The sequence below is a fragment of the Theropithecus gelada genome, chromosome 13 (assembly GCF_003255815.1).
Source record: "Theropithecus gelada isolate Dixy chromosome 13, Tgel_1.0, whole genome shotgun sequence".
Lineage (NCBI taxonomy): Eukaryota > Metazoa > Chordata > Mammalia > Primates > Cercopithecidae > Theropithecus > Theropithecus gelada.
The window spans coordinates 20828272-20844845 of NC_037681.1; positions in this window are offsets into that span (position 1 = coordinate 20828272).

The window sequence follows — 16574 nt, forward strand, 5'->3', positions numbered from 1 at the left end:
AAGCTCAAACCACAGAACTTGACTTTCAAATTGTTCTATGTCAATTTTTACGGAATTGTCTAAAACAATTCTACTGCCTGTATTAGCATTTCTCTTCCATAATGCCGGCTTTAAGAATCTCATGAATCACAGATATTTGGCATATTTTCTTAAAAGCAGGTGCCTAACTCTCTTATAGTACCACTTTTCAAATATCAGTCATTCATGTATAATTTCACATTTTTTCTTACGAGAGAATCACATTCTCTTCATCTTTTTCAAAAGGAAATCTTATATTGGTAACTTAAATGAAACATTGGTATAATTTGAAATAAATAAAAACTAACTAAAATATTTACATGTAACTGGGGGCTTATATGTGTCATTTAAAAAAAATAAATAGAAGCATAACCCAAAAGTAAAATTCTAAGCCCCCCAACCATCTGAAGGAACCCTGTCTCTCCATAAAAGGCATTCCAAAGTTAACCCAGAAAACCATTTCAGGCCATGATGGGAAGGGGGGTCAGACAGGCTTCATTATGCTCTCCCCCCTTTTGGAATTCAGGAAAAGCTGACCAGCATTAACATCAACACAGATCTTAAGTCTTTACAATCTGTTCTCTCTGAAGCCTGCTACGAAGGCTTCATCTGCATGATAAAACCTTGGTCTCCACAACCCCTTATCTTAACCCAGACATTCCTTTCTATTGATTCCAAGTCTTTAGATAATAACTTAATTCTTTCAATGAATTGCCAATCAGAAAATCTTTTAATCTACCTGTAACCCGGAAGCCCCTGCTTCCAGTCGTCCCACCCTTCTGGACCAAACCAATGTAGATCTCACATGTATCGACTAACGTCTCATGTCTCCCTAAAATGTGTAAAACCAAGTTGTGGCCTGACCGTCATGGGTGCAAGTTCTCAGGATCTCCTGAGGGCTGGGTTACAGCCCATTGGTCACTTATTTGGCTCAGAATAAATCTCTTAAAATATTTTAGAGTTTGACTCTTTTCATTGACAGAAGAATTGAACATACCTTAATATACATGTTGGATTTTACAAAATGAAACTTTAAAGATAGTTTCCGAATGAAAAAAAAATGGAGATTTGTAATGTGTGAGCAACAAATGGATATTTGAGTAGATGTCATTTAGGCTAGGATGAGGATAAATTGGTTTCCATTTCAGAAGACAATTTAGTGCTTTGGTTTTTTATGCTAAGCCCTTCTCCAAATACCACCTCTTATATTTGAAAAAATCACAATTATTTCACTATTTTCTCATGCTAATTTCTTAACAAAATTAAGACAGTAACTATTTTTTCAATATACCTTTGTTTCCAAACGGCTTCACGAGCAATTACTATTCTCTAGCTGGGTGTTGTTATTCCATCATGTACAGAAAGAGTACGGAAAGGTTTGTTTTCCACCACTCCACCACCTGTTTCGAAAGGAAATTTACAGAGTCCCAATTTCAAATGTTTCATGTGACTTTCTATAAAACTGAGAATGCAGTACTCTGCCCTTAAACATAATTGACAATTTTCACTGTCATATTAAAAATTCAGCATAATTTCAACGGCAAAGGTATAGTCCTTTGTAACAGTAAGGACATTTTTATTGTGTAACTGTTACTGTAGCAACAGTAAGGACGTTTTTATTGTGAAACAACTTGAACATTTATGATAAAAACCATCCACATCCAGATTTGATGTTTCCCATATCATGGTATAGATCTCAATCATGGGCATGGAACGGAATCCTGGAAAATATACATTTTTAATTTATTTTATTCATATTACCCCAAATTCAAAACATATGTAGCAGCCGATTCAATTGCTGAAGTTTTGAAATATTTACATGTATTCTTAAATGTACTTGCTTATAGTTTGTGTAATCTACATAAAGTACAATTAAAATTACTATGTTTTATCATACCCTAACTAACTCTATTCGGAAAACAATGAGTTTGATGTGACAGTTGTATATGTTTTCTAAGTCACACAAAAATGTCACCCCATTAAAATCTGAACAGGTCAATGCAGACTTGCAGAATGAACATTGCTGAAGAAGTTGGCATTCTCTTCTCTCTTCCCAGAAATCAGTGAAAAACCAACATGATAATACATTTGTTTTAAGTGACTGAAAACCCCATTATCAGCAAAACAAAGATCAGTTGTTAATATAATCCTCAGACTCCACATAAATTCTAAGGACTGTCAGACCCAGCTGAGGTCAGGTACGAGCTGTGTGGGAAGAATCAGAAACTAGAGAAACCCCAGTGACCAGAGACCCAGGACTGTGAGGGTGCTACATGCTGAGGGCCAAAGCCACATCCCTTGCATGGGAAAGAGGGAAATTGGGGTCGGGGAAATACTAGTTGATACAAAGGATCAAAGATAAACCATATTTGCATAAAGCAGTGTCTGTCGCAGAAGGAGAGAGAATCTTTGCGTTGTGAAAACTACATAAGGAACAATCTGGACTTCTCCAAGTTCATAGGAAACTGGAAAATATTGGCATGAGAAACCCAAACTCATTCAATGATTAAGACCATAAAAGGAAATAGAAAATTCATAAGAAAGACAGAAAAAAGAAAAAGGAAGAAAGGAAGGAAGAAAGGGAGAAAGGAAGGAAGGAACAAACGAAGGAAAGTTGTAGAACTAAGTAACATCCAAAATTGTTTCCACAAAATAAATAATACAATTAAATATTTCATCAACCACAAAAATTAACGCAGCCATTACTACTATAAAAGAAGATTACAAATCCAGAACGCAGCATTTCAAGGGAGAGATGGTGAGACACCAGAAGACAATGAAGCATGAACTGATAGAAGTCAGAAAATAAATAGAAGAAAAGCAGACTTATCTCCCAAAGGGTAACAAACACAGATGCAGGCCCACGAAGAGCTATTGCAGGAAACTCCTTAGAAAACAGAAAATGAAAACAAAGCAAACTAACACAACAAAACTGAAATAAAGGGTCTGTTGTGAGCTGAATGTTTGTCTTCCCCCAAACTCCTAAGTTGAAATCTACTCCCCAGTTTGATGGTGTTAGGAGGGGCGTGGGGGAGGTGACAAGGTCTGGAGGGGAGCCCCCATGGAGGGGATCAGAGCCCTTATAAAAGAGGCCCCAGAGATACCTCACTCCTCACACCACGTGAGGGAACAGCAGGAAGGCACCGCCTGCGGCCCAGAACAGGTGCTCATCAGAACACGACCACGCTGGCACCTTGATCTTGGACGTCCAATGAGTATCTGCGTTTACAGCCACCTAGTCTATGGCAGTTTGCTGTAGCAGCTTGAACTAAGGGTTAAAAAGAGTCTGTTTCCAACAGTAAGCCAGATTTTATACTTTTAGTAACTACGTCCATTAAAACACAGGAGGAAATAGATATTTTTAAAAGCAATGCTGAGCTAGCACAAAAATTAGGAATGCAGAGAGCAAAAACAAAGTGAAGGCAGGAATCCTGTAAGATAATGCCTAACCCAGATTGGGTGCAGATTGCAGACTGGACTCTACTTTGAAGGCTACGCTGGATACGAAATCCGGGAGAAAAAGTCAAGGGCTGTGTAAGGTGGGAAGACGAATCAGAGATCCCCAAATAATCTGAGACTCCGAAGGCCATGCACTCTGCGTAAGAATAAAAAGAAATAAACTTTACACACAAGAGAAAAAATGGGAAACAGTCCTATATCAGTGCTGGCATAGGTCACACACACAGGCTCGTGGTCCAAAACCCTGTTAGATGCCCCAACATGAAGCAGTTCTGGGTTACTCGAGCCCCAAAGCAACTGGCAGAAACAAGTTTCATCTGGAAATCTGCAACATTAAACCCAGACATAATTATAGTACTCAGGAAATTGATCAGTTTCCTATAAAAATGACAACAAATAAAGAAGCAAGGCACCAGGAGAGAGAAACAGCAAAGGAACGCTCAGGATCTCCAGGGCTCAGGATGGGGTTACCAGACATGAAACACAAAACGATTGTGCCTGGTATGGCTACAGAAATAACAGAAAAAAAACCCTGAAAATATAAGCAAGAACAAGAGACAATAAAGGGATAATATTTGAAAAAGACACTAGAACTTTCACAAATAAAAGCTGTAATAACTGACATTTAAAACCCAATGAATATTAAAAAGCAAATTAGAGACACTTGAAGGTGAATCAGAAAACTGGAAGATACGTCTAAATTATCCAGAATATTGTCCCATGAGACAAAAAGAAAATATAAAAGAGTGTAAAGAATATGATGGTCAAAGTGAGTGGGCATCATAAATGTTTAATTAGGTTTAAAAGGAATAAAAGAGAGAAAGTGGGAAGATGCATAGAATCCACTCAATTCTCACCATCTCCATCCTTTCTTCTTACAGCTGATTTTCAACACTGCAGCCAGGAAGAGCCTCCTGAAAGATAAATCAGATGGCAACACTTCTCAGCTCAAAACCTCAACAGCTGTAGCTCATTCGGAGTAACACTCAGAGCCCTCCAGCCGCCTCACATGCCCTCCCTTCCTCTTCTCTCTTGCCTCTCTGCCCCTCCCTGCCTCAGGCACAGGGCAGCGAAGGCTCAGCTGATCCCTGCACGGCAGAGTGGCCTGAGCCTGGGCTCCTGCTGCTTCAGATGTCTCCTGAGGACCCCATTTTAAACAGCAAGCCTCCCTCCACACATCTTCCTCCCCCTCCAATTTATGTTTCTCCAGAGCAGTTCTCAGATCTTGATATGCTGTAATCAGACTTTTGTTTGTTGTGTATTATGCTCTGCGATAAAATGTCGTTGTCTCCTTTGTTCACTTCTGTATTCCCAGCACCCAGAACAGGGCTTGACGCATAGTAGATACTAATGGGATATCTGCTGAGAGATGGGTGGATGGATGAGGACAAATTCCAAAACGTAGGGCAGAAAGTTGGAATGTGCCTGGGTTTCTGCTCCATCAGTGCCAGCCTCCAAGCTTCGGGTTTTGTATCTCCCTACTTTTTGTTACACAAGAAAAAGAAATTTCTGATATGTTTAGTCTAATATTTTCATGTCTTCTATTACTGTTATTTGCAGTGGCAGAATTATTAAAGCACATTTCTGTCTCATTTCACAAGGGTTATCTGTGTCCACATGCCTGGGAGGGGTGCAGCAGGTCAGAACAGCCCAGGAGTAGGGAGTGACCAGGCCAGGGCCCTCCCCACACTCAGTGCAGGACTGTGCCCTCATTTCTCACATACACTCACCTCCCAGTGTGCAAATCTGGCATTAGCCTTTAGGGTGTGAGGACAGAGCATACTCTCATAGTATCTTTTAGTTGTTCCTAACTTGTTCTTATTTCACTAACACGCATTTCTGTTTCCTGAATTTCGTTCTGAGATGCACAGCTAACATTCTGTACTGGCTCTTCTAATGGGCAAATCTGGAAGCATTCCAAGTTGCTAGGTCTTCTGTCCTGACAGCAGGGTCATTTCCTCAAAAGCCAGTGAGCACCCCACCCCCAGAGCTCTGCCCCTAAAGATGAGGCTTCATCTCCCCCCATCGAGCCCTCCCAGTCTACATGGGACAGCAGTGACAGCCCACAGAGCAGGGACCACCAGCAGGTGTTTACGTTCTGAGCTGGAGGCAGCTCTGTTTAGACAGGCCTCCGCGGTGGGGCTGGCTCCCTGCACACGTGCACACTGGGCAAGAGGAATGCAGGCAGCAGGACTTGTAATTGATGATGTCCCAGGTGACAGGTGAGAGTGCTCTGGAGGCAGCTCTGCACTCTGAGTCAGTCAGGCCTCCGCTCCCTCCTGCTCCACCTTCCCCTTCATCAGATGCCTGGTGAGTGAGGCAGCCCCTGACTCAGAGGACAAGGTGTCACCCTTCCTGGGGAACTTCAAGACTGTTCTGAGCACTGAGGACCTGGAAGCCTGTGGAGATGTAAAGGAATCCATCTGAGCTGCTCTGGGGGCAGAGCGTTTGACAGATTTGGGTCAGGGCTGCTGCTGTGCCCTCCCCAGCTGTGTGGTCCATCTCCCAGGGCCACCTGCACAGACGTAAGACAGCAAGGATATGCCAGCCTTGCGGCCATCAGCCCCTCGGGCACTTCTGTGACCAGCAAATCTGTTTTCTTCTCTCCTTCGTAGGATCCTGGATAGGAGACCTGGTCCCCTGTTTGTTCATGGGTGGCTTGTCAAACAGATTTCTATTTTTAATAACTATTTTTATTAATAAATATTCAGTTATAGTTGATTAACACCACGCAGACTAGCTCTAACCATTTTAGCAGTTTGAGTTCATGCTTTCCATTCTTTCTGTTAAATGTACATTTTAAAAATAAATCACATTGATATATTTGGAACTCTGATTTTAAAAATTCTGTAACATATCATACCATCTTTCCAGATTATTATTTTCATCATCTTAGTATGTAAACTTTACTGTGTCAAGCACGGAACATATTCAATCATATTTAATCACCACCATGATACCTGGAGGCACCTCTTAGGGCCCCTGTTTTTAAACTGAGGAAGGTGAGCCCAGAAATGTTATTTTGGCTGAAATCACTCAACTGATCCTTGGCACAAGCAGGGTTTACGTCCAGACTGCCTGGTCTACAGCAAACAGTTTTCCATAGTAACTTAGGCTATTTTTATAATTTATTGTTATACACAAGTGGCACTAAAATAGTAATCAATATGATTTCTAACCAGTCTTATACCTTTCAGAGCCCTACATGTTTTTCAATTGCTGAACATAAAATGAAACAAGCTTTCTTGAGATTATAGTGAAAGCTTTAAAAATTGTGCAGTTTCACCTGCTGACTTCCCACTAAGATTTCTTTTAAGGAACTAATAAGAACGTAAACACAGAGGTGGCACAGAGACTCTGACCTGCTCCACACACTTCTACAGCGTGTTTTCTCCCAGCCGCCTCTGTCTCAGGCTCAGCCAAGGACCCCACTTCCAAATTCACGGAATTCCCACATCTTCCTCCAGATCTGCCTCCATCAGTGCTGCCTGTTTTCCATCCTCTTGGGACTTTGGTGCCTACACTTGGCGCTATTTCTGATGTCTTTTTTGACATGGGAAACTGCTTCCATCTCTTGGGTCACTCCCCTGGGCACCGAGAGGCTCCTTCCAGCTCTTTCCCTGCCTTTCAGGCACACTCTTCTCAAGGACGGGACGTGCTCCACCCTCACATCAGAGCTTCCCCTCCCCTCTCTTCATGTTTGACCACAAACAACCTGTGCAGCAACTGTTCCCGAAGCTGCTCCCAAACTTCTGTTCATGTTGATCTTGTGACCCCTTCCCCTGAGTCATGAACATTCTGAATGGCATCTAGAACAGTGAGTCCTTTCCACAAGGTTTTCAATTGACTTTGCCCAGATCCATCAGAGGAATCACTGTCTATGGCAGATGTAGCCTAATGAAATATATTTCTTAAATAATAAGACTAAAAAGTCACAATTACTCCTTGATGCATGGGGCTGCAGAGTGGATGTTGTGTCAGCAGACATGAAAACAACATGCATCTTCTTGTACATCTCCATCAGCATTGTCAATGAGCAATATTTTGGAAGGATTTTTTTCCCTAAGCAGTAGGTCTCAACATTAGGCTTAAAATATTCAATAAACCATGCCATAAACAGATGTGCTGTGATCCAGGCTTTGTTGTTCCATTTGCAGAGCACAGGCAGAGTGCATTTAGCATAATTCTTAAGGACTCTGGGATCTGGGGAATAGTAAATCGGTATTGACTTTAACCAAAAGTCATCAGCTGCACTAGCCCCTAATAAGAGAGTCAGCCTGTCCTTTGAAGCTTTGAAGCCAGGCATTGACTTCTCCAGCTAGGAAAGTCCTAGATGGCATCTGCTTTCCAATAGCAGGCTGTTTCATCTACATGGAAATTCTTTGTTCACTGGAGCCGCCTTCATCAATGATCTTAGCTGCATCTTCTGCAGAACTTGCTGCAGCTTCTCCATCAGCACTTGCTGCTTCTCCTTGCACTTCTATCCTGTGGTTTCTTTCCTTAAACTTCATGAACCAACTTCTGCCAGCTTCAAACTTCTTCTTCAGCTTCCCCATGCCCACTTCATAGAATGGAAGAGGATTAGGGTCTTGCTCTGGATTAGGTTTTGGCTTAAGGGAATGCTATGGCTGGTTTGAGTTTCTATCCAGCCACTAAAACTTTCTACCCCAGAGAGTAGCTAACTACAGGTAGCTCTGCGAGTCATCCTTAGAGCATTCTCAACCCGTTACTTATAACTTTCTTGAGAAGTTTAAACTACATGACATAAATATGAGGGTTTGAATCTTGAAAACAGACGCCAATGCTGTCATATGAAAGTGGAAGCTATATTTTTTCTTTAATGATAAACATTTTATTTATAAGTGGATTAAATTATAAGATCAAATGGTAGTTTCAGATAATATTTTTTAATTAATAGACTTCATTTTTGGAACAGTTGCAGGTTTACAGAAAGAACTGGGCTGCGAGTACAGGAGTCCCCATATCCTCTGTCATCACCTCAAATTTCCCTTATTTTTAACATTTCACATTAGTGGTGACATATTTGTTAACAATTCTATTTTATGGCTGTGAATAGACTGGATCTTCTCTGTAGTGCTGTAAAATTCATTTATTTTTACTTTCTAACCAGGAAATGAGCTGTTACATCCATAGTAAAAGACACGACAGTTACTTCATTTGGGATGACTCTGACTGTAGGGAGGTTCTGCAGTGTGAGGGCTGCTTTTATTAAGGGACAACCTTCTGTTGGTAAATGTGAGGCTTTTCCTTATGTAATGTGAGAATTATTTAGTCAGTTTCTAATTTAGCTAAACAAATAAATAAATAAACGTCCGGGTTACCTTTTCATGGAAATTGGTATGTGCCCTGTAAGAGTCAAGCTTGCGTGGAAAGGTTTGTGTGACCCCCGGGAAGAATCAGGAGCACTCACAAAGCAGGGACGCTTGGCCTCCTTCCTCCCGAGGCCCCTGGGAATCCCAGCACGCGGGTGCTTCACAGACGAGGCCGGGGGTCGAGGCCGCGTGAACCTCCCCGTCTGTGCAGCGGGAGCAGCACAGGCCTCGGACCGAGCACTCCAGAGCCCGGGGTCCGCCCACACCACCGCTCAGAAGTAAGTGCGAGTCCGACTCAAGGCCGCATTCACATTTCAGACTTTTGGGAAGTGTGACCGCCCAACACACTCTCTGTGGCAGTGGATTGAAAACTGCCCCATTTCCAGGCAGCGTATCTGACGTTTGCTGTGCAAAGTCCGTGGCTCTTTGGAGAACGCACAGCGCAGCTGCCGGGCCTGTGCTGGGCTGTCCCGGTTGTCCCGGTTGTCCCGGTTCACAGGCCCCGGCCGCCCTGGTTCACAGGCCCCCGGTTGTCCCGGTTCACAGGCCCCCGGTTGCCCCGGTTCACAGGCCCCGGCCGTCCAGGCTCACAGGCCCCGGCTGTCCCGGTTCACAGGCCCCCGGCTGCCCCGGCTCACAGGCCCCGGGGTGCCCCGGCTCACAGGTTTCCTTTGTTGGAGATGTCAGAAAATCCCTGTGGCCTCATTTTAACTTTCTTGGAAGCAGTTAGGAAATACCACATTTACACAAAATTAAGACATCTGCGGAAGGAAGTGGTTTGGTGAGGTTAGGAACATTTGTGGAGTAGTTAAAATTTAATCCGCATCTTCGTGAATGTCCGTGGCTCTGCCCCATTACACTCAGCGTTGAGTCTGTAGAGCCCTGACCAACTCAGTGTGGCCTTCAGTGGATCTGGTGATCAAATCAGCAGGCAGCTGAGGACACTGAAATGGAAGACACGGAGGCACGGTCTGCACTCTATACGGCAAGAGACCGAATTCGAAAGAGTTAGTGCCACTAGCGGCTTTTTCTCAAGCATTTTTAATTTTATTTGAAACCCTCAATAAACTTCTGAATTGTAGATAACACTGAAGACACATATCTGAGTATTTTGGATGAGGAAGACTATCTTTTTTACAAAAGTGGACTGTTAGTGATGTTTAAAATGTAGGACAAACATCTTATGATACATGAATAATGTTTGGAGAATTTGGCTTGATTCCATTAAATATAGAATATTTCTACAGATTCAGAAGAATGTGTCTTAAGTTCTCGACTTTCAAGAGTATGCAGCCCTTGTCAAACTGCTCAATTTTCCTATGCTTTGTCTCTCTTTCTCTACTGAGGATGATATAGTTTGGCTGCGTGTCCAGTGAGGACAGCACCTGGTAGGAGGTTTTGTGGCCGTTGCTCCCTCCCTCCCCTCTCAAATAGCCCCAGTGTCTGTTGTTTCCATCTTCATGTCCATGACCCAGTGTTTAGCTCTCAGGTATGGGTGAGAGCAGGCAGTGTGTGGTTTTCTGTTCCTGCATTAGGTCGCTTAGGATAATGGCCTCCAGTTACATTCATGTTGCTGCAAAGGATGTGATTTCATTCTTTCTTGTGGACATGTAGTATTCCACGGTGTGCGTCACCTCATTCCTTTCTGCAGTCCACCGCTGATGGGCACCTGGGTTGATGCCATGTCTTTGCTAGTGCTGTGATTAACATAGGAGTGCATGTGTCTTTTTGGTCAAACAATTTATTTTCCTTCGAAATGTCTCCAAACTGCTTTCCACCATGGCTGAACTAATTTACATTCCCACCCAACAGTGTACACATCTTCCATTTTCTCCACAGCCTCACCAGCACTTGCTGCCTTTTGACTTTTAGTAATAGCCATTGTGACTGGTGTGAGATGATATCTCATTGTGGTCTTGATTTGCACTTCTCTGATGATTAGTGATTTGAGCATGTCTTTTATGTTTGTTGGACGCTTGTATGTCTTCTTTTGAGAAGTGTCTGTTCATGTCTTTTGCTCACCTTTTAATGGAATTGTCCACTTTTTGCTGGTTGAATTGTTTAGTTTCCTTGTAGATTCTGGATACTAGACCTTTGTCAGATGAATAGTTTGCAGATCTTTTCCCCCATCCTGTAGGTTGTCTGTGTGCTCTGTTCATAGGATGTTTTGCTGCGCAGAAGCTCTGTAGTTTAATTTGGTCTCACTTGTCCAGTTTTGTTTTGGTTTCAATTGCCTTTCAGGGTTTAGTCATAAATTTTTCCTCAGGCTCATGTCCACAATGGTAGTTCCTAGGCTTTCTTCTAAGATTTTATAGTTAGAGGTCTTACATTTAAATCTGTAATCCATCTTCAGTTGATTTTTGTATATGGTAAAAGGGATAAGTCCAGTTTCAATATTCTGTACATGCTAACCAGTTTATCCCAGCACTGTTGATTGAATAGGGAGTCCTTTCCCCATTGCTTGTTTTTGTTGACTTTGTAAAGGTTACATGGCTGTAGGTGTGCACTTCACTTCACTTCTCAGTTCTCTGTTCTGTGCCATTCGTCTATGTGTCTGTTTTTGAAACAGCATCATGTTGTTTTGGTTACCGTAGCCTTGTAGTATAGTTTGAAGTTGAGTAATGTGATGCCTCCAGCTTTGTTCTTTAGTTTAGGATTGCTTTGGCTATTCAGGCTCTTTTTTGGTTCTACATAAATTTTAGAATAGTGTTTTCTAATTCTGTGAAAAATGACTTTGGAAGTTTAATAGAAATAGCTCTGAATCTGTAGATTACTTTGGGAAGTATGGCCATTTTAATGATATTGATTATTCCAATCCAGGAGCAAGGAATGTTTTTCCATTTGTTTGTGTCATCTGATTTCTTTCAGCAGTGTTTCATAGTTCTCTTGTTTCATGGCACCAGAATTCTTTTGCCGGTTCCTTTTCATCTGGAGATGCTGCTATCTCTAATGTAATTATTTTAGTGTGGATAGGATTTTTTTTTCTGTCTTTCTGCCTCTATAATATTACTATTTCATTTTCTCCTTCCCCTCTCCATAGGTGGGTGACTGTAGAGAGTACTGAGTAGGGTCTCTTGGCTTTGGTTCTGTAGCCCTATGTCCTTCTGTCAGTAGGTTTTATATTGGGTTGTGCAGTTTGATCTACAGGCAAGTAGATGGTGTTTATGAGTAACAGCTGGCTGTGGCCAAGTGGCTAGGTATATACTGGATCCTTGTTTACTGGGAGAAGCTCTCTGTTGCCTCTGGCAATGGGCTGATCCATGGAGTACACAGAGGTCTGAGCTCCTTGCCCAGCCCGGGTTGGGGGAGCAAAATTGGCAGGGCTGGAGCAGACAGATTTGCCTATAGGTCCCATAATTGCAGGCACAAGCACCAGTGCCAAGGGAGAATCCAGTGGGTGGCCACTAAGTGCCCAGAGGCATGCCTAGGCATGGAGGCGGGAAGCCTTTCATCCTCAAGTTCTCTGTATGGGGAGGGGGTGTGGCTGAAACTCCTAATCCAGCAGAGTGAGTACTCCAGATCCCTGCAGACCTGACTGGGCATAGAGTGGAGACAGCCCTGCTTCAATATGGTCCAGATCCCTGCAGACCTGACTGGGCATAGAGTGGAGACAGCCCTGCTTCAACATAGTCCAGATTCCTGCAGACCTGACTGGGCATACAGTGGAGACAGCCCTGCTTCAACATGGTCCAGATCCCTGCAGACTTGACTGGGCATACAGTGGAGACAGCCCTGCTTCAACATGGTCTCTGCACAGAAAGAGTAGGGACTTCAAATGCCTGGAGATCTGGCTGGGTGTGGGGCAGAGAGGGCCCCCTGCACCAGGATCAGGTGCTTCCAGTGCCTGGAGATCTGCCTGGGTGTAGAGTGGAGAGGGCCCCGCTGCACCATGATCTATGCCCAGGAAGGGTGGGACAGCCCAGGCTTCTGATCCAGGCAAGCAGGTGCTCCAGTTGCCTGGAGTTCTGCCTTGGGGTGGAGTGCAGAGGGCCCTGCTGCATCATGCTCTCAGGAAAGCGGGCCAGGGCACCAAACAATGACACACACACACACACACACACACACACACACACACACGCACACACACTGGTCCCAGGTTGCAAGGCTGGCCCTGGCTCCAAGTCTTGTCACCCAGGAGGAATCAGGGTTATAGCAGCTCTCCTCCTGTTCCCCTGCTCCCTGCCTGCAACGGGGGAGAGCACAATTTCGGCACCTGTTGCCAAGGTGCTTTCCATGATTCTGTCCATGGAGGTCCCTACCCTACTCCAGAGCAAGTGTTCCAGTCTCTGGCCTGAGATTAAAATGCCTGCATGGCCACACTGCTGGGTCACCAAGGAAAGGCTGACTTTGTCTGCACCGGATTAAAAATGGCCTCTTGCTCTTGGTCCCAGGTCTAGGAAAATGCCTGCAGCTCTTCTCAGTGTGTTTCCCTCTCAGGCTCTCCAAGCCTCTCCCCAATTCAGTTCCAGGACTTGGGAAAAACAGTATCGCCTGGGTTGCTGAGGTGAGTCACAGAGGGTCTCCCTTTGCTCTCTCGTCCTGGGGCTTCACTCGATTTTATCTGCTGAGTGCCATCGTGGGGGCTGTTTGCCCTCGTCCTCTCTCCTAGGAGCTGGGGTGTCCTTCATGATTCCAGTAGATTCCCATTTTCTTTCTTGAATTAAAGCACACAGAGTTGATCTTTATGTACTATTTTGCTATTTCCAAGTGGCTGAGATAAGCTAAAAGACTCTAATCTGCCATCTCAGGAAAATAAAAAGGTGGATTTTTTTAAATAGCAAAAGACACTGTAGAAAAACAAAAACACACTGGGAGAAGATACGTGCAACTTACAGAAAACGGTGATCATCTCTGTAATGTAAAAAAACTCAAAAATCAGGAAGAAACAGAAACTTTAACAATGGGCAAACTAAACAGCTCACATATTCAGCAGGAAACACTCATTTTCACCCTTGATCAGAGAGAAGAACTGCCCTGTGAGTTTGCTGCAGCTTTGGGGTGTGTTTCAGAGTCTGGTAGGCTCGTCATCCTATTGTTTTATTTTTTCAGAAAAAAAAAAATAGCCCAAAGAAGCTTGCTATCTTTGTGAGGTTTCTGATGCAGAATCATCTATGCTTGTCCATTCGTTTAAGCTGTGTGTCTGTAAAGAGCGTCTTCCTCATTAGGCCTTTAAATTTTTTCTATTTTATTTGTTTTTAGGTATTTAACACTTTTGGTGGCATTTTGAAATTGAGAGGTTCTTTTCATTACGTCTTCTAACTGATTGTGCTTGGTAAATATGAAAGCTTTTAATTTTGATTACTAGTTTTGAAAATTATTGTATTTCTTTATTATTTATAGCACCTGTTGTTTTCTTTTTAGTTGATTCACTTGGATTTCCCAAGTAATCCATCTTATAATCTGGAAAAAACAGTTGTTTATCTCCTCCTTGCTAACTTTTATATTTCTCGTTTCCATCTCATCTAATTTCACTGGCAAATGCCTCCAGGACGACACCGACTCACAGTGGTGATGGTGACTTCTTCTGACTTACTGTAAGGGGCCGTTTCTCATGTTTTCCAGTGATAGAATAAGCCTAGTTTTGTTAAGAAAGTATCTAGAACATTTTTTAAGTGTGTTTATAAAAAATGGAGTTGGCCGGGCGCAGTGGCTCAAGCCTGTAATCCCAGCACTTTGGGAGGCTGAGGTGGGTGGATCATGTGAGGTGAGAAGTTCAAGAGTAGGCTCACCAACATGGTGAAACCCCATCTCTACTAAAAATACAAAACATAATTAGCTGGGCATGGTGATGTGCGCCTGTAATCAATTTTAATATTATGAAGCAGACTTTTTATACTTTTGAATTTAATTGGAAAGGATTAAGAAACATAATCATTTCTCTTTTATTTTCTTTGATTAGGATTTTGTGTGTGTTGTGTGTGTATACACACAAACTCACTCGACACACACACAAGGGTGCGCACACATATATATGCCCTGAGTTATTAAGAGTTTGAAATTTTCAAGCTAGTGTGGATTTTCTTATTTGTAGTACAGAGCCAGGAAATGTTATCTATACTATTTCTTATAATGGCATAAAAGAAGTTTTCTTTGTGGTATTATGGTCAACTTTTGGGAATATTCTGTGGATACTTGATATAAATAGGCAGCCTAAGTTCAGGGTACAGTCTCAAATCATTGGATATCTTTTATTTTTATATAGTATATATATTTATACATTTTTGTATGCTTGATCTACAGTATGCTGAGGGGTGGGTTAATCTGTTTTTTTACATTTCTCTGTTTCTGTAATATACTTTAGCTTGCTAAATATTAACAGGCCCATTGACAGCCACACACATTATGTATTTGTTTTAGATTTATTAAATTTAACATCATAAGATGTGCCCTTGTCAACCTTGGCAGTCAAGCTCTTCTTTCAACCTCTGGCACCTGGCAAATATTTATCTGCTTTTCATTATTACAATTTTTCCTTTTGAGAAATTTTATGTGAGTGGATTTATGTCGCCTTCAGCATGTGACTTCCGACACGAAGCAAAATGCTTTGAAGATGCGCCATGTTGTTGATGTGTCAACGTCCATTCCTTACTGCTGAGTAGTGTTCCGCGGGGTAGGTAGAGCACGATGCTTTTCATCCATTAAACAGATGATGAACATTTGGATTTCAAGTCCGGAGTCATTATGAATAAAGCTCTTATGAACATCATATAATACTTTATGTGGACATGTATTGTTATTTCCCCTGGACAAATACCCAGGAATGACATCTCTGGGCTAGGAGTTAAACTGCCACATCTGTTTTCCAAAGTCACCATGCCATTCTGCATTTCCAGCCGCAGTGCCTGGCAGTTTTCAGGGCTCCAGCTCCTCATTCACACTTGATAGCGTCAGTTGTTTGCATTTAGCCATTTGGAGGTTGTGTGGTAACATCTCACTCTCAGTTCCTATTTGCTTTCCTTGATGGTTAAAGATATGGAACATATTTTCCTGTCCTTATTTGTTATCCATATATGTTCATTAGTAAAATCAATGAAATCTTTGATCTATTTTTTGATTGTGTTGTTTATCACCTTAGTGATTTGTAACAGTTCTCATCGACATTTAAAAATTGGTATATAATAGATGTATATCTTTTTGATATACATGTGATAATCTGATGCATTCGTATAATCAAATCAGGGGCATTGGGATATTCATCACCTTGAATATTTATCTTTTCTTTATACATATGTCTTTATGTATATGTATATACATATACATAAATATATATATTTTATATCAAATACATAAAATATGTATCTTTTCTTTATAAGAACAATCAAATTATTATCTTTTAGCCCTTTTGAAATGTATAATCCATTAATGTTAACTGTAGTCACCCTAATGATCGATAAGACACCTGGTCTTATTTTTTCTAAGTGTGCGTTTTTACCCATTAACCTTTGATCTACTTTTTAGATTTATCTTTGTGGTTTTTAGCAGTTTTATAACAATGTGCACATATGTGACTCTCCTTGTGTTTATTGTGCCTGGAGTTCATAGTAATTCTGAAATCTGCAGTTCAATGTCTTTTTAAAGTTTTGGAATATGCTCTGGCATTCGATCTTCACGTACAGCATCTGCCTGATTTTCTGTCCACTTTTTGACTAGAACCTTCACTACTCATTTTCTATACCTTCTTGCCTTATCCCATAGTTTCTTTTGGTTTCTCTAGTATTTTCAGTCCTTTCAACTCTCAGTCTGGATGTATGTTTCTGATCTGCC